We start from the raw sequence: 24,461 nt of genomic DNA on the forward strand, positions 1-24,461 counted from the left end.
TATACCAAATGAGCACTTGTAAATGTCCCACCAATAGGCATTGACTGTGTGTTTGAGGGGAAGGGAGTCAGTACTGTCATGGGTGCATGACATTAAAAAGACATGTTGCTAAAGGAAGAGGAAGATAATTTTCCTTTGGCATTAGCTGATGTTGTGAAGCAAACCCCCTTTTAAAAATATCATTTTGTAGCATCCGCACTAATTATGTTTAGAAGACCTTGAGCTCTTAGAAGCAAGAATTTGTATACTGAGGAAAATGAATCTTCCACAGATGTCAGAGTGATGTGCCTTGGACAAAGCTATTAACCTTGCGAAGAGCAAAAAGACACAATATAAACGTGTGAGTTCATAGACTCAGAAGGTCTAACAGAAGTTGGGAGGATGATTTCAGAAAAACTCACACATATCCATACAAACCCACCATCCCCCAGGGCACTGTTGCTCTGATCAAAAGTGCCAGCCCTGATATCTCCCAAGCAGCTGTTTCTAAGTTAAGAACAATGTTGGGAAAATAATTCAGAGTACCATCTGTTATAGTTGTGGGGTTTTGTTCCAAAGGAGGGAGAACCGTAGGAGATACAGTAGCTCTTTACCTCCAAATATAGCTTGTATTAATTGTAAACAAAGCAAATACTGTGAAGATGTAATCCTCCTCCAAATGAAACTTGGAAATGTGGAACGTCTTGCTGCTAAGAAGGACAAAATATAACAAGCAAACAAAATAACTGCACTTTAAATAATACCGACTGAAATTGGTTCAGATTCTCATTCCCCTCTCTCTCTCTCTCTCTCTCTCTCTCTCTCTCTCCCTCCCTCCCTCCCTCCTTCCCTCCCTCTCTCCCTCCTGCCTTCTCTCTCTCTCTCTCTCTCCCTCCCTCCCTCCCTCCTTCCCTCCCTCTCTCCCTCCTGCCTTCTCTCTCTCTCTCTCTCTCTCTCTCTCTCTCTCTCTCTCTCTCTCTCTCTCTCACACACACACACACACACACACACACACACACGGAGAGGGGAGAGGGAGATTACACACCGAGTACATAAGTCGTCTTCTATTTAGGAGCAGAGATTATAAAACACAAATAATGTATATATGAAATAGTGGAAAAGAAGTATCCCAAATGAAAATTGGAGGAGGTCAGAGAAGAACAAGAGCAGGAAGAAAGGCGTCCTTGCAGTCTGCATTGTCCTGAATTTATATGTGGTACACACTGAAGCTGCCTGGGATTTATCATGTAGGAACAAAGGGCTATTTGTGCCGAATGTTGGAATATTGAGACAGAATATACATAACGTCCAGGCCTGGGTAGATAAGCAATGTATTTTTTTGGAAGACATTCAACCTTGGCTGTGCCAGACAGAAGCTGGAAAGCTTAGAAAAACTGCCTGGAAGGTTTTTGAAAAACATCATTTGGTTTGGAGAGTCTCTAATAAATTATAAATTTTTACCTTTTGAATGTGATGGAATAAGCTAATTTTGCACTCTTCTGTAATGATTTGGAAGAATGCCTTTGGACCTTGAAAGAGTACCTCATCTCTTTAATATTTACTAAACAATCACATTGTTTTTGGCATGCATCAGGTTAAAGATGCAGCTGCTTTAAAAAGTCAACTTATTAAAATAATTTATAAAATAGCTTTGTCTTTTTTCATCTTAATCAGTTTTAATCAATAGTAGGAGGATGTTTTGTTTGCATAATGTTTAAGGGTTTCTAAAGCATACTGAAAACCTGCACAACTGTGCTGGACACAGGTTGTATTATAATTGTTGATTTTCTATTAGTTTTACATACTGAAGATTTTTAGCAGTTTTACTTTTGAGTGTGCACGCATTGTCAGACTTCATGAAAACCTGTACTTGAAGGTGTTGGAGGAGGCACACCCCAAACAATGATCTCAGCCAAGAAAAATGAGATTAAATTTGATTTAATTTACATTTAATTAATATTATTTTCAGCACATTGCATATGGTCATTTCACAAGATTCTAATCATTTCCCATATATCTCACGTTAAAAATGGCAATTTAGAGGAAATTTTTGGAAGAGTTCTTAGAACCATTCCCAACCCTTTGTGGGAGACAGATTATACTTTTTGGCAGTACTGTGACAATGCACTTTTATTGTGCTTTGTACTTTCACAAAGAAGTGCTGTATAAAAATCATAGTAAATGGAGAATCAGTTATGACTGGTACAGTAGCAGTTATCAAATATTATCAGCTTCTACAGCTCATACCTGAGAATTGTACTGTAAGTGGCTGATGCTATTATGATGTGAGAACATTTTGTAGAAGCTTTATATAAACATGTAGGCATGGAAAAGAAAAGTGTAAATTATAGTCTTGTCATCGTATCAAATAATTCTTGAGTCCAATTAAGAATAGTTCTGTAATAGGAATGTGCACCAATTCTAGAAAAAGATACTATAGGTGAGCCATAATAGGGATATTTGCAGACCGTATGTTATATACTCCCGCTGTAGATTTCCTAACTCTATCTGAAATAGTTAGAAACTGTTGGGACACCTCTCTTCATGCATATTTATGACTCTTGTTAAAATTTACAGTAAAGCTTTAGTCGCATTTTCATTTTAATAAAATTTAGCAGTAGCAGAAACAGGCCTGAACAATATGTTAAAATGGTCCTCTCACAACCTGATGCTCTTCAACCCTTAGCAGTGAATTGCAATCCAAGAGAATGAGATGGAAGAAGATGGATAAGTGTAGACAGCTATGGAGATGGGGCTTTGAAAAGAATACCCAGAAGCCAGTTACAGGAACAAGGGCATTCTTTAAAGCCCCAGAAAGAAGATAATGTTAGGAAAAGGCTCAAACTGGTTCCTCCCTGAGTCAGAGTAAGGATAAGTAATACAGAAACAAACTTGCAAGATACTGTTACTGTAGCCCAGGGCTGTTAAACTGGTGGCCCGCAGGCCAGATGTATCACGTGCAGGCCACATCCGCCCTAGCTCCATGAAGGGGAAAAACATCATGATACGTCATGTGATGGCAATGAGATGCTGCAAGTTTGACAATGTGACACCGCGAATTTGACACCTGTGCTGTAGTCTCAATGAAGTATATAGTTCCAGTCTTCCTTTGGAGTCATCTTCATGATCTGGCCTATGTTTTGAGCTGACATATACATTAATACATACTGTAAATACAAACATATAATAAAATTCCAGATTAAAGTAACAAGAAAACAGGTTGTAAAACTTCTGTATCATAAAAATCATGATGTATCATATCTTTAGTCTGGAAAAGATATCTGCCTAATTCACTAGAGCAGGGGTGCCAAACTCAAGGCCCACGGGCTGGATCTGGCCCATGGGGTGCTTAGATCTGGCCTGCGGGGCCGCCCTGGAAACAACGAAGGACCAGCCTGCGGTGCCTCTGTCAGCAAAAATGGAGCTCTGTTTTCGCTGGCAGAGCGCTCGGGCCACCCGAGGCGCCACCGACACAAGTAACATTGAGCTGGCCACACATACTCTGGCCACAGACACTGGCCCCCTGAGGTCAAACACAACCCTGATGCAGCCCTCAATAAAAACAAGTTTGACACTCCTGCCCTAGAGTATGTCAGGGTTCCAAGTAACACCCCCAACTATAGAAGACTTTGAGGCTAGCAATTCTTCAAAGATCCATTTTATTAGAGATGTCATATTGGCACATCTGGGAAGACCCGAATGTGAAAGTTTCCAGGTTTTCCCCACCCAAAAGAAAATCCCACCCCCTGCACCCACGTGTCTGTCACATGATCCAATCAATCCACTGTCTGAACTGGAGACAGCCCCCAGTCACTCCTACCCAGGTGCAGGCTGAACATCCTTGACTCCCAGAGAAAAGAATGTTGTTATGGCTATATATCTTCACCAACTCCTTGCAAATCCCCCGTCCTGTTTTCCCAGGCACTAAATGTGGCAGCCCTGAAGTTCCAAAGAAAAGATGGCCTCCAGGGCTGACAGAGTATTAATGTCATTTGGAATAGATTATTTGGTCTGCATGGGCTGTTAATTTAGTTCACTATAACAGTGTTCCCTCTTTCTCCTCTCTCATCCACCATCATTTTAAAGTAAACCTACTAATTTTGCACGAAGGACTTCTCTATTCTACCTGATTCAACATACCTGAAGAGCTCTGAGATAGAAACATTTTTCATTTCAAGAGCTGCCCACCTTATCAGTTTTGTATCACCACTTTTCTCTAGATGTTCAAGATAGTTTACATGGGAACCTCCCTTTTATTCTCGTAAGTCTGTAACATCGGTTGGGTGACAGACTGTCTCAAAGTCATCTCAGGAATTTCCAAGACAGATGGTGGACCATTCAGTACAACACCTTAACCTCTTTGTTATATTGGCTTTTACCAGTGAGTAGGACCCCATCACATTAAAATATAATATCTGCTAATACTACCAGGCTCACATGCTATGAGATACTTCTTGCATAAAGTGGATTCATCCCAACAGCGTCTCCAACATTTTTTTTAACAGTTTGCCTGTCACTTCTCCCTTTTGGAATAGTTAGTAGACAGTAAAGTGTTGCAGCACACAACACTGAATGCAAATTGTTTAATTCAGGCAGCAGCTGCGGTGGTTAAAACATCAGACTTGGGCCAAGATCCAAGCCATATTTGATTATGAAGTATTCTGGGGCACTTGAGGACATTCATTCTGGCTCAGCAAGAACATAAAAGGAGAGACCAAGGGATAAAATGAAAGAAGACCTTCATGAATGCTGCTTTGAGCTCTTAGTAAATGGAATACAAATGTGATTAATAAATAATAAAACTATTAAAGGAATAGATGTTGAGAAGTTGCTAAGCTATTGCCCATCTTACTGTGGACCACAACTGCCGAAAGCATCTTGATTTACAGCTTTCTGCCTCCAGCAGCAGCTGCTCTATATTCTGCCATTATGGGGCCTTTTGACACCAATTCTTTCCTGTGGGCATCCCAGCAATTTGGAAAGGAAATAGTTATTGAGGCAGCAAAAGGCCTCAGCGGCTCCTGCCTGGAGTCAGAACAATAGGTCAGCAAGCCACCACATCCCATTCAGGAAGGATTTATGTATTTCTGATAATGCTTTTGAAAAATTCCTTTTGTCCACTTCAAGGGATATTTATATTCACTCAAAACATATATGGTAGTTTAGACTGTCAATCTTGTTTGACATAGGATGTTGCCTTATATGAAATCTGGCCCTTAGAACATCAAGGTCGGATCTGTTGGAGCTAACTGACTATAGTCGTACAATAGGAGTGTGCAACTTCTGTTGACTGAACAACCACACTAGATTTTAAATAAAGTAGACCAAGGACTAATTACACTGCTACTCTCAGGATTCCCCAGTCCTGTCTGAAATAGTTAGAGACTTAACTCAAGAATACTTCTGGGTGCATAGTTATGCTTCTTCCAGAAAATCACGTTCTGAAAATTATCAGAAAAACTTCAGACATGATTTCATTTTAAGTTTAAATAGAAACAGTACTGAACCTTCTGAATATAAACAAGTTCTTTCTACAATACAATGCCCTTGAACCCTCAGCCTAAGATTTGCAATCCAAAAGACTGAGGACAATGAATGTGCAGTAAAGCACACAATAAAATCACAGATTAAAGTAACAAGAAATCAAAAATCCTGCACCACAAAAAGTAAATCCAGTAATATGCATCCATTAATTAATTGTCATTGACTGAACGAGCAGCCATAGAAAATGAATGAATGGATAGATGGATGGATGGATGGATGGATGGATGGATGGATAGATAGATGGATGGATGGATGAAAGAAACAAACAAATTAAAATGTCTAGGTATAGTTGCTGATTTTGTATATTGATGGGCATCCCCATCACAAGGGTTAGAAGAATTTGCTTTTCAAAATAAACTATATTTATCAAAATCTGAAATGTGCTAGCAATTTTACCATAACTGCTGAAAGGAATACACACAGACAAAAATGTACATTTCTGGAAAAATTTGAAAAGAAAAATTAGGGTCCCCTTCCCCACCATCATGGCTATAAACCTGATGTAACACATTGTGTTCACTTACAGTAACTCAATTATTGTAGTCCAGCCTACCTCTCAGGATTATTTGGTAAAATGAGAAGTGATTCCAAGTATTGGGAGCACCAGCACAGTAAAGAGAAATGTAAGAAACTGGATTTAGTTTGTATTGTTCTTTGAGTGTTTTCATGATGTAGTGGTTCAATTCTGCACTTTTTGAAAATTTATTAGATTATAAATCATTATAGTAGTAGTTTGTAGCATTTTGTAGGTAGTCTTTTAAGCAGCCGCTGCTTCTCACTTATCTAGGGTAACTCCAAATATATTCAGTCAACTTTACACCCTAGATAGAAATACCTACCATGTTTTCCCGAAAATAAGACCCTGTCTTATATTTTTCTGAACCCTGAAATAAGCGCTTGGCCTTGTTGCATGCACTCTAAAGCCCGACTGGGCTTATTATCAGGGCGTGTCTTATTTTGGGGAAAACAGGGTAGCTTTGCATTGTTAAAACAGAAGGCTCCTTTGGGTTGCAATTTTGAAGTCAATTCTATCCAGTTCATTGAGGCTTATTCCTTTATGTCCATGGCTTGGAGATCTAAGCATGTTCATATAAATACAACAATAATACCCAAATGCCGGTATTGTGGCAAAATCATCATACAAATTCTCATTAAGATAGCTTAAAGCAGGGGTGGGCAAATGTGGCCCTTTTACAACCTGTGGACTTCAATTCCCAGAATTCCTGAGACAGCTTGGCTGTCTCAGGAATTCTGGGAGTTGAAGTCCACAGGTTTTGATTAGAGGGTTCCCTGTTGTGGAGAAATGGAATTCTTGAGGGTGGAATAGAATCGACTGTTCATCTCACAAAAAAAGAGAGTCACAATTAGTTTGTCAGCCTGGAAACCTGATCCTGAGCAGGCCATACTATTACAGCATTTTCTAGTACATCCAGGTATTGCTGTTGATATTGCTCATTATTATTTCTTAAGTGAGGGGGGGGGATCTCTTTCATGTACCAAGTAAAACCAAAGTATATTTGTAAATAGAACTCCACTGGCCAGCCACCAAAGTAGGATAAGAAGCTGCCCTCTGCTACCCAGTCAAGACATGTTTGGCATAACCTGCCAGTTCCATCAGCTTTCCATCTTGCTTTCCTTTTATCATCCCAGCTCCTTTCATCTTCATTCTCCAGCTTGCCAGATGGCAATGGGTTCTCAGTCATCCTGTCCTAGTGCTCTGTTTACAGGCAGGAGGGAAATTTAATATCAACATTCCTAGAGTTTGCAAAGCAGCTTGTCAGATGGCCGAAGCACCTCCGCAAAGGCAAATCTGTGCGCTGGGCAAGCACTTAGAGGCTCTAAACAAAAGTCAAGAGAAAGCCTCTTCGTCCCTCTCCCCTCCACCTGCTGAGCAGAGGTTTCCTGAAACAATTTGTTACGATAAGAGACGGCTTTGATAAATCAGTGTAGCACACTGAAATTGATCATGTGAAATTCTACAAAGATGAACAAGGAGCATCTTCCATGGGAAAAGAAAAGGAAACACTATTAATGCAAGGAGGACATCTGAGTCATTCAATGTTGCCACACCTAAAGTTTCTTTCCCTCTTGCTCCTCCTGCAGCCATAAAGGCAATTATTAAGTGTCTTTTAATAATGGCAATTATTAATTGTAAACACATCTACAATTTAACATGTATGCATCCTCTTCATGATCTGTTTTCCTTGTTATCTTCACGAGGAAGTATCTGAAGCAGAACATCTAGATTCAGTCACAGCTTTGTTCCATATAGTTATCCTATATGTTAACCTTGTGGACTCTCGTGTGTGGTGTGTGTGTGTATGTGTATTATGTATGTGTATGGGTAGATGTAGTAGTAGTAGTAGTAGTAGTAGTAGTAGTAGTAGTACTTTATTGTCATTGCACCTCATACAATGAACTCAAATGCCATCTTCAGTGTACATTATACATAAGAAAAACTATTAAAATAAAACAAAAACACACATCCTTCACTTTCTATACAATTAAATTGAAAACCCCTGATACTGCATTAATATTGCATTATACAGTAGAATTCAATAGAGTTACTGCTCTGGGATAGAAGCTGTTTTTCAGGCTATTTGTCCTTGTTTTTATTATCCTGTAGCGTCTGCCAGATGGTTAAAGTTCAATAAAAAGGTGCCCAGGATGAGTTGGATTTTTAAAGAATGTTTTGAACTTTCTTAAGGCAGCGGGAGCTATAAAGCTCTTCCATGGAGGGGAGAGGGCAACCAATGATCCTCTGGGCAATGACGTTAACCCTCTGGAGTGCTGTCCTATCTGCGACTGTAGAATTGGCAAACCATACACAGGTGCAGTAAATTAAAATACTCTCTATGTTGCAGCGGTAGAAAGTCACCAGCAGTTTTTCATTCAGCTGTTGTTTTCTAAGAAGTCTCAGGTAGTATAATCTCTACTGGGATTATGCCCTTTTGACCAGTGCTGCAATGTGAGCACCCCAGATCAGGTCCTCTTTTATGATAACACTCAGAAACTTAAAACTTGCTACTTGCTCCACTTGGATGTCCAAGGGCTGGATGTCTGATCTATTCCTTCTGTAGTCCACTATAAACTCCTTGGTCTTATTGATGTTGAGGACCAAATTATTATCTCCACACCATGAAAGCAACTGGTCCACCTCATCTTGATAGGCAGATTCATCCCCCCACCCCACCCCCGGAGATGAGTCCCATCACTGTTGTATCATTTGTAAATTTAATAATAGTATTACCGGCGTGCGTGGGATTGCACTCATGTAGATAAAGAGTATAGAGTAAAGGACTCAACATGCAACCCTATGGTGTACCAGTATTAAGAATAAGGGCTGAGGAGATATCTGACCCTCTGAAAGCAGCCAGACAGGAAATCCATAATCCAAAGGCAGATTGAATAAGAAAACTTATATACTTTCTTTTGAGAGCAGACAACAGAATTTCATTTTTAATATGTGCCAGTGTGCTCACAGTAAAAAATGACAATGAAAGTTATTTTAATAACTTTTAATCTCTTAATCTTAAATATATTAATAGTAAATTATCCTAATTTCTGTATAAAAGTATGAAATAACAATTACATAAAGGAAAGCAACCATATCTCAGCTTACATCTATGAACTGTACTATTTCTTGCAGATAAGCAGGAAAGGTTAATGCTATTGAACACTTGTACTGTGTGTTAAAAGGGATTCTTAAAATTTTGCTGCAAGGATAAATGGGAACTCTGGCTCAACTAATTTTAACATGCTGGATAACGTTGGGGAAAATCCACCTACTTTTCAGCATTGTTATGAAGATAAAAACAGAGCAGGGGACTTGTATAAACTCCATAGATGTAAGATTATATATGTAAATAATAATAATGCTAAGGCAAATTAGAATAATAATAATGGAAATAGAGTCTGGGGCAAAATCCTGACATTTAAATTGTTTATTTCAACTCTTCCTATTTATCTTTTTTTTTTTGTCTATGTTTCTGCTTTGAATTTTTATTTTCATAGAATCATAGAGCTGAATATAATCCAACTTCCTTGCTCAACACAGAATTTATTTTTATTTCTTTCACTTATGTGGCACTTTTCCTTTAACAAACTTAAAGGGGCATATATGGATAATTTTTATCCTGACAACAAAACAATCATAAAATAACTGGACTGAGATTAGCCCCAAAATTGTCCCCTACACTTCATGACTTGAATCTGAATGTCCGCAATCCCACTTCAGCATTTTAGCCAGAATTACACACTGATTTTCACAAGTCAAGGATATGTATAGTTTTCTAGCCATTGTAGCAAACACGATTCTACTATTTCTCAAATCAGAGATGATAATTTTGCTTAACCTTAACCCAGGAAGAATGGTTGGAATCTGCTACTACCACAAAATGCAGAGCCAGCTAATGTGCTTGATGGTGTGTACTTTGCTAATTATATTTTGCTAGTTAAATACCAAACACTCTGTGTTTTAAGGTTTAAGAAAAGGAGCTTGGAAATACACATGAACACAAACATAGCATCACATTAGAAGCAGCTACAACTTCCACACATGAGCCTAAACCTAAAACACCTGGCTGGCTTACTGAGATGCTATAACCATTTTTTTTTTAATTTTTTTTTTGAGCTTGGGCAAATCTATTGTTTTCCAGCAAAGACAACTCAAGGTGCTCGGTCATATTAAATGATTAGGGGAGGAAATATCTGCCTTCTCATAAATAAGTAAATTGTTTTGGAGACCCTATGTCTACACTATGTCATAGTGTAGATTGTGGGGTGGGGGGGGGGAGACGTGGGAATGACTTTTATCTGGAGCAGCACCCAGATTTTGCAACTTCCTCCTATAGCAATTGATCAAATTTCTCCTCTTGTTTAACAGTGCAGCATTTAAATTGAAAAATATCACCCTTAAAAACAGAATATAAGAGTTGTGTAAATTCTACAGCATTTTTTTTAAAGTTCAATATGCTTCTATTTGAATGTCACACTGGGGAAAATTATAGAGATTAAATGTTAAATGCTTTTTAAAATGCAAAAAGGCTTTTTAGTTGCAATATTGTTCAGTCTTAAATCTCCTTTCCTATCTTTTAGTATATAAATTGCAGTATAGTCCTGGGTAGAAAAATGGGTTTTCGGGTGTAGACTACATATGTATATAAATTTAGCCTTCCATCCTTCCGAGGTCAGTAAAATGAGGACCCAGATTATTGGGGGCAATATGCTGACTCTTTAACTGCTTAGAGAGGGCTGTAAAGCACTGTGAAGTGGTATATAAGTCTAAGTCAGGGGTGAAATGCAGCAGGTTCTAACAGGTTCTGGAGAACCGGTAGCGGAAATTTTGAGTACTTCGGAGAACCGGCAAAAACCATCTCTGGCTGGTCCCAGAGTGGGGTGGGAATGGAGATTTTGCAATATCCTTCCCCCAGGAGTGGGGAGGGAATGAGGATTTTGCAGTATCCTTCCCCTGAAGTGGGGTGGGAATGGAGATTTTGCAGTATCCTTCCCCTGCCATGCCCACCAAGCCACACTCACAGAACTGGTAGTAAAAAAATTTGGATTTCACCACTGGTCTAAGTGCTATTGCTATTATTGGAGGTAGCTCCAAAACAGTGGATTTTTGCTGCACTGTTGTATTATATTTGGATTGAACTTCTACAACCTGTACTGAGGATTGCCTGAGAATTGTGGGGACTGAAAACCGAAACATCTGGAGAGCATTTGGTAAAGAAAACTGAATGACAATTTAAGGTAACCAGATTCTTAAATTATGTAATAGCAGTGACTAAGACCTTGAATGGCAACCTTGGCATAAGCAACAATATGTCAACTTTTGTATGATTTATTTATGAAATGTTGTTTATGATAATATATTTACATCAATTTAACTACTTCTTTATCTATTATAGCCTTCCCCGCCCCAGGTTTATGTATCAGATGTCCTTTCTGGGTGCCTTCAACTTAAAATGTTAGTAGATTATGAGTAACATGAAGGTTGCTTAGAAGCAGAGAAAAGTTGAATAGAAAGAAGTTTCTTCCTTTTGCTAATAAAATTAGAACTCAGGGTTATTCGTTAAATGGAAATGCAAGGGGATTGAAACTATAACCATTTCTTAACACATCATATAGCTGAACTTCAGCATTTGCTGCTGCTTTAAGTGATATTTACCAATTTAAAAGACAAATTCACTGAAGAGAGGCTTATCAATACCTTCTAGACTGGATGGAAGTATTTAAATCTAGAATATATATATATATATATATGTGTGTATAGTTAATATTTCGGGTTTCTTCCCGTGTAATTGTGGATATATCCCTAAAAGGGTAGAAGCGAACATGGACCAAAGTGGAACATGGACCAAACATTGCACAAAAAAATCCCAACCAAATCATATTCAAACCAGCCACAAAGATAAAGCCCTGCCACCTAGTGGAGAAAAACCGACCATACACCCGAAGCCAAGCCAATAAACACATACTGGGACTCCCAACCAATCAGAATGAAAAGGTGGAGCCATCCCAGAATACCAGCACCAGATTTGAAATTCCAACGTCAGTTAGTGCAAAATGACTACTGGCATAAGCCTGATGATGGCAGATGGGATTCTGCCGAAACGTCGCTTCTACCCTTTTAGGGATATATCCACAATTACACGGGAAGAAACCCGAAATATTAACTATACACACATACATACCCGTGAAAACTTACATAAACATATATATATATATATATATATATATATATATATATATATTTGCAAACATTTATATGCTACTTATTCGCTTTAAGTACCCACTGCTAAGGAGCAACAATGAAACAAAATATTGTTTCATGCTAGAACTTCCAGAATGCATTATTATTAAACAAAGAATTGGGACAAGCGGCCATTGGCCTGTTCCATCAGGTTTATGTTTTGAAAATATCTAAAGATTCTTAACACAAATGATGAAGTAATACGAATCTAATCTATCTATCTATCTATCTATCTATCTATCTATCTATCTATCTATCTATCTATCTATCTATCTATCTCTATTTATCTATCTATTTAACTGTCTGTCTGTCTGTCTGTCTGTCTGCCTAAATAGCTCAAAAGGGTGAACTTGCCTAATATTCCTTTCACCTCTTATTTTCCCTTTATTGGAAAAAAATAAAATAAAATCGAATGGTTCCCACTGTGCAACAAAATAAAAGGAAACAAATTCCAAGTTCGATCATTAACCAAGAGAGAAAGAACTATTTTTCTGTTATTAGATAGTACTGCTGAGATTTTTTTTTATTTATTTGTATCCCACCTTTATTACTTGAATAAATAATTCAAGGCAGTGAACATATCTAACAGAACATTGTTTTTTGCAATCCAGTGGTTTTACAGTAGCACCAAAAGCCATTGAGGCAAGATCCTGCCTTTGCTTGTTGGCAATATGGCCATTTGTAAGCATTGCTATCATTTTCAATGCAACTCTTACAAAATCTTGCAAATGTGGAGGGAGGAACTAAATGTAAATTTTATTTCACATATCCTTATTGTGTTCTGCTTTGGAAATAGATTAAAAATTCAAAGGCGGCATATGCGTTTAAAGCAAGGAAGCTGAAGCAAAGAAATAAAAAATAAAATAAAATAAATAAAGTTTTAAAAAGTTATTTGGATGGCTTTAAAGTATAAAAATGAGACATACATATTTGAAAGCATTAATCAAGTTGATATTGTGACAGAAATAATAAGACATCTAGAAAATAATTTTGTAGATGTTTCACTTATTGAAAACAATAATCCCATTACTGTTCTAAGTATAACACAATTATAGCCTGAGGATACTGTTTTCAATATAAAAAATGAAAATAAATGAAATAAATGAAAAAATGAAATAAACCTATTTGAATACATTGGAAATCACCAAAATGATTTAAAATTTCATGTTCACTGGATAAATTCATACTTTCTTTGCTCTGGAATCTTCATAATCTTTTTTAAAAGGTCCTGGTTCATCTGCAACGCATATCAACTAACATTTTGAGAATCTCATTTGTTTTGGCTCTAATTGAGAGCACCTATATTTAACTCATCTCACAGAGGCCAGCAGCACATATCAATTATCCATTAATTTCCAACATGGGTATTCCACAAGTCTCCAGCCTGGCTTTCAAATCATTAGTTTTTTAAATTTATTTAAAGAATGCTTTTAAGTTTCTAAGTCAATAGGTTTTAAGCCATCCTTTAAGCTTTGTTCTTCGACTGCACTGAGTGGAAAAAAGAGATAGATGAAAGCAACAATGCAATCATGTAATCACGGGACTTTGGCTGGGGGTGGGTTGAGTAAGAGACTAGCATCTGAAAAGTCTGTAGGACAGCATTTCAAGCAAGGAGCCCTTGATCCAAATCAACTGCTTATGCAAAGCTCCTTGGCCAGATTCCTACCAGTCAATTGGGCAGGGTCCAAGGGAATAGCAGGGGCTGAGAGCTCAGACTATGGTTTGGAGGCTGCAGCAGTTGAAATTTAACTAGGAGCAACAAATGTGATTCCCTCCATAAGCCAAAGCCCATCAAAGTCCCTGGCTCAGGAGCAATAAGAGAGAAGCTGGCTCCATGCGAGAGCTCTTTGATAGCAACAGTTCTGGAAAGCTCTTCAGCCTTTGTATATAAAGCAAATATAATTATTTTCAGCAGGTTCTGTCTCTGGCTATCTTATCAGGAATAGTTCACATATTTACTTCTAGTATGCACTGCCCACTCATAAAGATATATGAGATGCTCAACCATTAAAACCTAGAATTTCAGTTTGAAAAGTTTTTTGAGGTCATCTAATCCAATCTTCATTCAGGCAAGAATCTTCAAATGACTGTCTAGCCGCTGTTTAATTATCTCTAGCAAAGAAGAGCCCAGTATTTTCTTGAGGCCACTCTGCATATATCTTGCAATCATATGATACTTCTCATTCCCTACTCCTCCTCCCTGCCTCTCTCTGTATTTGAAGGTCTCAATGGATGACAGTAGTTAGATCCGTTGAGTCCAGCTCCATGTTTAACAAGAATTTATGAATTTTCTCCATTTTATAATTAAATTGTTCAAACAATTCAGAAAATCTTAATGAGCATGGTTCACAGCAGTTATTCTGAAGCTAAAACCACTATAGGTGTTTACTTATAGTGAATGAGCTAAAGTCAGTGTAATAAGGAAATATCTAAGATAAAAAGCAAAATGATTGTGGGGTTAGCATTTGCCATTTGTAATATTTAGATTTGCATTGCATTTATTATTTTTAAATATGCAGCTAGAATAATAGAATGTACCTTTTGAGTTCATTAAGATAATCTGAGATTTAATATAGTTTGAAGAAAGCAGTGGAATTTACTCTCCACTGAGTTTGCCCGAGGTTGGTGCTGAACATTTTATGTAAATTAATGTTTATTTAGAAGTGTAATTGATAGAGCGATGGTATCTCATGCTTCAGACAGCAATCCTCCTTTTGAAAGGTTGACTGACTGAAATATGGTTTAAAGATAAAGAACTATAACAGAAAGGAGAGATTTTGAAGCCACCCACCCACAGTTAAGAAATGAGAATCGCAAAAGGTTAAGCCAGTTCATCCCCACTATTCTACAATGTACTGAATTTCAATCAAATTTAAATACTTGCATATATACCATGTTTCCCCGAAAATAAGACCCTGTCTTATATTTTTTTGAACCCTGAAATAAGTGCTTGGCCTTATTGCCATGTGCTCAAAAGCCCGATTGGGCTTATTATCAGGAGTTGTCTTATTTTGGGGGAAAACAGGGTATTAGTGTTGAAGTATTGAAGACTTGAACAAATCTGTGTCCCCTTTTTTGGGTAATGAGTATCTGGCTGTCTTGACTATACATTAATACAGGTCAATGGCATCATGATTGCAAAAATCTCCATCTTTTACAAAATGGTGGACAACAGCAAAATACAAATATATGCAAAAATTTTCCTATAATGCACAGTCAAGGAACTAGGTCTTACAGATCAAGGCAAAAGACATATCCTGTTGACTTCCTGTAATGGGAGGAAAAAACATTTTTAAGGAAATTCCTTTTGTGCCTGCCCATGAACTCTGACAGCCTTCTGGAGCATTTCCTGTGTAAGATTTGGAATAAATACTAAAATAAGTTTTATACCTCAGAATATAGACAAGGCTTGCAGAAAAAGTGGAAACACAATACTACAGTGGAATTCAATTTGCCTAGTCCCAACATTTTAAATTGCTTTCTTACTATTTTCATATAGTTGCTTGAGTAATGTATCTAAATAAGACTGAAAAAAATTGTAACTAGGTGCTTCAAGGTAGATAAAGTGGCATGTCCATCTCCCATGGGGCATCTTTTGTGTCTTCCAGTCTTTTGCTTAATCTTGTTGACGTGGTCAATACTTTGATTCCCACAATAACATTTGAAAGCAATAATTCTTTGCTGCCATTGCCAATGATTTGTTTCTTTTGAGATTTTCCTTCTTGTGGAGATTTCACTAGGGCTTCATATATTATGAACTTTCCTCAAATGCTTCTAATCCTTTTTTGTAGACACAGAGGCACTAGCAATCACCCCATGGTTTTCCAACAGATGTCAACAGAATTGGTACAGAAGGCCAAGCAGTTAATGAACACAGGTATTCCTCAACTTAAAACCATTCATTTAGTGACCATCCAACAGGATTCAAAAAAATGACTTATGAGCATTTTTCACACTTACAACCATAGTACAACATGATCAAAATTACAAAATTACAAGAGCCATGGTGGTGCAGTGGTTAGAATGCAGTACTGCAGGGCTAACTCACTGCTCTCTCCAGGAGTTCGATCCTGAGTGGCTCAAGGTTGACTCAGCCTTCCATCCTTCCGAGGTGGAAGACCCAGATTGTTGGGTGCAATATGCTGACTTTGTAAACTGCTTAGAGAGGGCTGTAAAGCACTATAAAGTGGTATATAAATCTAAGTGCTACTGCTATTCCCACAGTCACATAATCAAAATTCAGCTGCTTGGCAATGGGCTCCTATTTATGACAGTTGCAGTGTCCTAGGATCATGTGATTATCTTTTGCAACCTTCTAACAAGCAAAGTCCATGAGGAAGCCAGATTCACTTAACAACCGCTATTGCTAACATAACAATTGCAGTGGTTCACTCAACAACTTTGGCAAGAAAGGTTGTAAAATGGCGCAGAATTTACTTAACAACTGTCTTGCTTAGCAATGGAAATTTTGGACTCCGTTGTGGTTGTACCTGAAAGACCACTTGTAGTTTATTTCCAAGTCGTTTGAAAGGGAGAAACCACTACTGTGTTATTTGAGAGCAAGGACTGTACAAAAACTTTGAAATTGTTTTCTATCCCTGGAGTCCATGTATTTTTCTAAAATTCTTACTCTCTGTGAGGCAGACTTTATGGCTTTTCCATTTGTGTAGTGCTTTTGCTTCCTTTACATAGCAATGAATGAGTCGTGCCCTAAATCACATGAAATATCATAAGTCACAATACGGTTAACACACTTGTTGAGCTTGCATAAATGATCTCTAAGTAAAATACAGTTGTGTTTTATCAAAAGATCTCATGCATATATATATACACATATAATCTCATTTCTGTTGCCTATTTGGAGCTGAAAATCTAAAACTGGATGTTGCAGAAACTATTACATAAGTCACAGTTCATGGAGAAAGCATTACTACAACCATCACTACCATGAGCAGAGATTTTTTAACAGCCTTTGATAAAAGTATCTGCAGAGGTCACTTCCAAAACTCTACAGAGTCACACAAAAACCCTGACCTATCTGATAAAACAGCAGGGAGCAAAGTTATCAGAGAGGAATAGAACTTGCCTGGTTTCTAAATCAATTGATTGGGCTCTTTTTATCTAAAATAACAGACATTATAAGATAGGCAAAAAAGATCCAGATAAGGAAGAGAACTGAAGCAGTCTTGAATCCAGATCAGATTGGTGAGAGGAGAGAGGCCAGGTTCAAACTCCTGCTCTGCTTCCACAACAATCAATGAAAGCCTCTGACGTGGTCCCAGGATGGGGGGGGAGGGGTTGAAGCTAGATGAACTTTGAAACCTCAGAGTTTATTTTGTGATTATCATTAACTTTGTAAGCCAGTGTCTATTGATCAAGGCTCAGATTGGAAGTGACAAAGTTTGAATAGTTTAGAGGAAAGAAAAACAGCTGAGATGGAGAGGGGGTGGAGGAAGAGAGAGAGGGAGGGGGGGAGAAAAGATGATGGAAAGGGGTGAGAAACATGGGGTTGATCCCTTCAAATCTCGTTGTAATAAATGGCCTTCATTGATAGCTGTCTCATTGCTATGACAATCAGAAGACTGATGCAGAAATGATATGGAAAGGAAAAGATGTATAAATGAACACACATAGAAGATAAACCTGAATCTCAAGTGATCCCTCTATACTTTGTTCAATGGAAGCTAAGGGACCAAGGAACTACAGTTTGGAAGAAGAAACTGAACAGAGATATGATAAGAAAAGGCTAAAAGCAATAGCTTAGGAGGAGAAAGATAACTGCCTGGGAGAGAAAATGACAAGAAATAGAATTGACTAATTTTAGAAAATGCACAATAAAAAGGTCGTATTTTGAAGAAGGTAGGCCTTTGGCTGAAGATCTCAAGAAGTATCTGTACTTGTATCACCTTTTATATTTGAAAAATGTTTCATATTGTGCTTTCTTTTTCAACAACAAAGGCTATCAAAAAGCCAAAGAAAGGATGTTTAGCTTCCTTAAGATCACACACAGTGTACAATAGAACCCAACCTTTCCAGATCATCCTTGCTGTATAGTGGCTACAAGGAATTTCAGGATTTCTCAGAAACTGATCAATGATTTTTGATTCTTCATAAGACAACTTGATTATCTCCTCTGTGAATGGTTTCACAGGCACACACACACATTCTTGCATATGTATGGGGGGGTAGAGCAGAAATTCAATTTTTTTTACTACCGGTTCTGTGGGCGTGGTTTGGTGGCTTGGTGGGCATAGCAGGGGAAGGATACTGCAAAATCTCCCTTCCCTCCCCACTTCTGGGGGAAGGATACTGCCAAATCCCCATTCCCACCTCACTCTGGGGCTAGCCAGAGGTGGTATTTGCCGATTCAACGAACTACTCAAAATTTCTGCTACCGGTTCTCCAGAACCTGTCAGAACCTGCTGGATTTCACCCCTGGGATAGAGGTTACAGACAGACAGACAGACAGACACACAAACATATACTTTCTTGCATATATAGAGAGAGGAGGGTAGAGGTTTAAAAGCACAACTTTTAAAAATTCCCATCATGTCCCTACCCACTATCAAAATATCCCTGAGTCTTTACATAGCAACACCATCAGATATTCTGGGAAGAAACACTCAGTTAGCTAAGGTTATTTTCTCTCAATGCTGTTCTGCACATTTTAAAAGCCATTTTAGTATAATTCTTAGCCATGTATAAACTGGCATGCCAATACCTCGCTTACTGAAAGAGGAAACCAATCACCTTAACAAAGGCAGTGAATATGCCAGACAGATTTCCCTACAGCTTCCATTCCAGAAGCTGGGGTGGGGTGGGGTGGAGGAGGGCAATGCTGCATGGAAGGCAGCATAAATATAGTGACGGCAAGAGAAACAACAACTTTGGGGTCCACAAGAACTGGTAATGCCACTAGACTCACCCTTACCACTGAGCTTTGAAAAAAACCTGTTTCTGTAGGTTAGCATTAGAGGTCCCCCCTGCCCCACCCCTTTTTTTTTTCCAATTGTGTCTGATTCTCGGAGAATCTGGAGAATTTGCTGCAGTTTTCCTGGCAAGGTTTTTCAGAAGAGGTTTGCCATTGCCTCTTTCCTAGAAAGTGACTGGTCCAAAGTCATCCAGTGGCTTTGTGCCTAAGATGGGGCTAAAACTCAAGGTTTCCTGGTTTCTAGGTGTTATATACTTATTCCATAGGGCTATGCTATCTGGTCTGCAAAAATCCAGACAAGCGCTGGATTGAGGTGTTCCATCTCTTTGCTACATGGTCATTAGTTATCCACATTTTTGCAACCCAGACTTTGTAGACCAAGCACAGAACCCCAATAGGAGACAACAGCAACATAAATGGACTAAGGGAGGTAAAAGCCACTGCTCTCAATTGAACCATGCCTAACTCAGTGGCAGTGGAATGCAAAACAAGTAAGAGACTCTTGGCCTGTGCATAGTTGATAGCATTCAGTTTAAGGGCTGGAACTTCGAATTTACTCCTCCCCACATATTCTTTAAATTCTTTGATAATGTTTTCTAAAATGGGTCATTCTCTTAATGTACCTTTGACGTCATTTCAAAGGCTCCCACACCCACTTCAGCTAGGATGCTGTTTTAAAACATTTAAAGAGAATTTCTAAAAAGAAAGTATGGGAAAGGCAGTTCTTTCAATAAAGGATGGGAGAATAGAGGTTAGAGAAACTAAAAAAGCTGAGGAAAGACTACCAAAAGCTTAGCCGGGAGGTGTAAATTCTGAAGCTCCCTTTAACTATGGAGATTAAGAGTTTCCATTTGCAAGTAAGAGTCTGTTTTCTTGAAGAACAGGGGGGAAAAACCCTTCTGGATCTAGACAGGATCTATCAAAACATTCCAAGAAGATCACAAAAGAAGGCATGAAGGGAGAGCTATTCCCTGTTGGTTCCAAGCCTTTCCTACCCAAAAACATATTATCCCTGAACAAGAACATTATATTCAGCAATCATAGCTAAAAATAGGATGGTTTTTATCATGATCATTTTTCATGTATCCAAAAAAAAAAAAAAATGCAAGGGAATATAGGAACATAAGTTATTCCTATCCTCCACCATTCATTGTCAAACAGCCAGCACACTTCTCAGCTATCTGCCTATTTACCGGATGTCCACATCCATGTATAGAATAAAATATCTCCATGTAAGAAATGACAAGATTTTTGCAGTTACCAATCTTACATAGTCATATATCACTGTGGGTGAAGTATTTTTTCCCTGTTATCCTAAGAGAAATATACATTTTTTTCACCGAGCAGCAGTGAGCATTGCTCATTTGACCTGAGAGCCCCCTCCCATTTTTTTTTCATCACGGATGAATGTACTGGATCACAGCATGGGTCCATACACCAGGTTTAGTTTCCTGTTACCAATTTCCAACATTTAGTTTGAGCTACAGCCTAGTAGGATGTATCCGCTCTCAAATCTACTTTCAATGTCAAGGTTTAACTCTTGAAACTGAAAAGTCAGTGTAAATAAAACTAAAAGTGTCACAGTATGGACACCTTTCACCAATAAGCCATTTATTCAAGCAACGTATGAAACCAAAGGAAGAATAGATGTCCCAGCACCCTCTCCTTTTATAGATGGAGACTTACTGTGTACTCATTAGCAGTTTACTTTTAAGCCTCCTAGGTGAAAGGATGCTAATGAAGCAGGACTTGGAACAGTTGGCAACCAAGTATTAAATCTGGCTGGCACCTTGATCTCAAACGTCCACACTTGGTTCCATAAAGGTTAAGGTTCAACTGGTCATTAACACTGGAGGAACCAAGCCCCACTATTAGCACAGTGTTAAAATCCCTCCCATTGTCTTCTGGTTTATGGCAAAAGGCTGAAGCCATATAAATGTCACAATCCATGGAAATACAAGCTACAGGAGCCACTGCTCCCCTGCTGCTCGTAGAATGGCTGTAGGAGTTCACCAACAGTGAAAAAAAAAGAGAGCAGAAACCTGCAGGGAAATGCAGAGGGAAGACTCCGCTTAACAAACAGGAGAAATGTGGTTTTAAAAAAAATATTCAAGCCCCTGAAAAGAAGGTCATCACTTGTCTAGCTTTCCAATCTATCCCATTTAAATTGTTTTGGTAGCATGAAACTTACCATGAAAGCTACACATTTGACAACTTTGTATGCCATAATACTCTATCTGTGATGATTGGGAACAGAGGATAAAACACACAGAAACACACACACACGGCATTGGAAGAAAGCAATGGCAAACTACTTTAGTATTATTCCCAAAGCGGTTGATTCATTAGGAATCACTCTCAACTCAAAGGAGATTTTTCCCTGTAAAATATTAATGTAATATTAACTCCCGCAAAACATGTGGATTTCATTGTTAATGTTATCTCTGTAGGGTTACTGCTTAGGAATGACTATGTTGTATGGTTTTAAACTATGATTTTGAAATGTCTGGTAATCTGGGGAGTACGTTTGCCTCTTGAATAGCAACAGAACATGAATGAATGAAAAGAGGGTAACTAAAAAGCTCTTGAATGTTTCTGAAAGTCAGTTGGTGTATTTAATCGTGTATTGGAATAGGAATAGGGAGAATTAGAGATTCTTCCTGGATAATTTATCAGACAAGTCCACTTTTTTCCAGACCAAACCATCTCAAAAACTTGACATTGCTGAAATAAAACTGAATAAGGAAATTCTATAAAGGAAGATGGGTCAAAAAACTAATGTGACTAAACTCAGCTGGTGCTGTCAAGTGCCTGAACCAGATAAACAGCAATTCCTTATTTCTTATGAGACACTGTTCTTGTCTAACATTCAGATTAATGTTCTTCCTTGAAAGTTATAGTTCTCAGGATCCTGACTCCTGATGTCAATTGATACAAACTACTAACTTTTTCCAAACTTTAGCCACCTACCAGAAGGTCAGGTTATCTGAATCGCCTCTATACCATATACATATCAATGTAACCCGTTTAAAATGGGTTATGTTTGATTAACATATCACTGGTTTCTTACAGTCCTTCATCTCACAGCCTTACAATAATTCTAGGCATCTAATTATTTAGTTATCTAAAACAATGATTCTAGGCATGCTGTTGGGCTAATTTATTTAATGGAGTGTTATGAGGGATAAATAAGCCAGGGGATATGACATGCTGTTTACATTATAAAAATGAAATTATGAATTAGAAACTTTTGAATCTTTTGACAAATAATAAATTCAGCAAACTCAAAAGTGCAGATTAGAAGTAAATAAATTAGTTTATCCAACATGTTTGGTGTTAGATTTGTCAACCTTATATACTGTTGCCCTTCCAATATAATGAAAAAATGCCCCCAATCTAAACCAACTCTGTCTTCCCAATCTCCCAATCATCCTCCCAATTCAGTCAGAACTGAAGAAGCTTCTTGGATGAGAAGCAAAATGTCTTCAAAGAAAAACAAGTTGTGCTTTGAAAGAGCCCCTTTGGGACAACCATGACCTGGATGACTAAAAATCTCTAAAGACACTCCCAATATGAAGTTTTTTTTAAAAAAAATATATTTTTTTAAAAAAAATGTTACATTACAACTGCTGTTGGAGGATGATAGGAGTATAGTCCAACCCATCCAAAAAGCAACAGACTGATTAAAAGGAAAAATGCAAAAAAGAAAAAGTCAGGGAGGGAAAAGAATAAGCAAATTACATCATTACATTACAGAAAAGAGTTGTGCTTATGGTAGAGGGGGAAATTTTTCTTTGGGATAATTAATCTTATATGTACAGAAAGAGATTCCATGCATAGTGATTCTTTTCCAACTTTTCTATTCATTTGCAATCAGGCTTCAAGGCCCCTTTATATGTAACTACAAAATTTATCTGTTGAACTGGCAAATTAATGTATATTTTCATCATGATGCCTTAAGACAATTTTGGGGAAAAATAAACCAACATGTTAAATGAAAGTATTTTTCTCCACATATTTCCTGCACCGGACTTTCTGAAATCTTAGGAGAAGTGCTTTGCGTCTTTCATTCAGCATAGCTGCTATATTCCTTCATTTTTCCTGTCTTCTTTGTTGACATGCTCCGTGCGATATCTTGTAGAAGGCTTTAGTAACTGAAAAATATAGTGATGCTTATAGCAGTTCAAGGAGAATGAAACTGTGATTGTTTTTGTAATTCTGGTCTACCTGGAGTCACCAAAAAGTCCAAGATGTTTTTTTTTTTTAAATATACTGTTCAATAAAGTATCTTTTAAATCAGATGAATATATCTTGTCTTCACTCTAGCTATTACTTTTTGGAAAGCATGTTCTTCACCTGGAAAAAAAATGTTACCCTGTTCTAAGGTAATTCTTAATTTGGAAATCATAACATTTAAAATAGCACATTTTCCCAGTGATAGGTGGACAGGTAGCAATTTGCACAATATACAGTCCACACTTTTCATGTACTTAAAATACCAACACTCTGGTACTATTTTCACATTAAGAATCTTTGCTTTATTCACTGCTGCAGTCATTGCTACTACAATTAAAATACTAAAAGATCATTTCTACTTCCTTTACACTGCATGACTCTAGTACAATGTTAAATTATATCCTTTCCTTCAGCAGATGCACTGGATTAAGAAACTATTTAGCTAATTATGCCATTATTTGTAGTGGCTTAAATGCAGTCAAAACACACAAACCATACACTGATACATGTTAACAATACAAGAAAACAATTGATACATCGATTTTTAAAAAGCGCATCAAAGCAAAATTGGCAATATAGAAGCCCTCTCTGGCACTCGCTCAACAGCTGTCTAACAACTTTGACATCAATACACAGTGGAAAGCCAAATGGGCTGCTGAATGCCCAGATACAGGCAGTTACATAGATGACCCTACACCAAGGGTGCCAGGTTTTGACCTTCCTTACTAGCATTGGTCAACTCTGAACAGGATCCATACCCAACATGGTGTCTGCCAGGACTCATTGTTTAAGTGGGGTCTTGTCTCCACCCCTCAGTGTGACTGTGGGGCTCCTCGACAAAATATCCATCACATTGTGTCCGAATGTCCATCAAGAGCTTGCATCGGCCCAATGTCTGATTTTTTTCAACATGGACCACCCTGTCCTTGGATGGCTGAAGTGGCGAAATTCACTTACCTTCCCTACCGGTTCGCCAATGTGTGCACGCACGCACGCTCTGCTCGCACGTGCCAT

General features: G+C 38.0%; 1 protein-coding gene across 2 annotated transcripts in view; it reads right to left on the bottom strand.

The window, feature by feature from the left end:
* GATA4 (GATA binding protein 4) overlaps positions 1 to 24,461 on the bottom strand; it is a 74,969-nt gene that overhangs the window by 15,475 nt on the left and 35,033 nt on the right. The window lies entirely within an intron of this gene.

This window comes from Pantherophis guttatus, chromosome 1 (assembly GCF_059756535.1).
Source record: "Pantherophis guttatus breed Tessera chromosome 1, ASM5975653v1, whole genome shotgun sequence".
Taxonomy (NCBI): Eukaryota; Metazoa; Chordata; class Lepidosauria; order Squamata; family Colubridae; genus Pantherophis; species Pantherophis guttatus.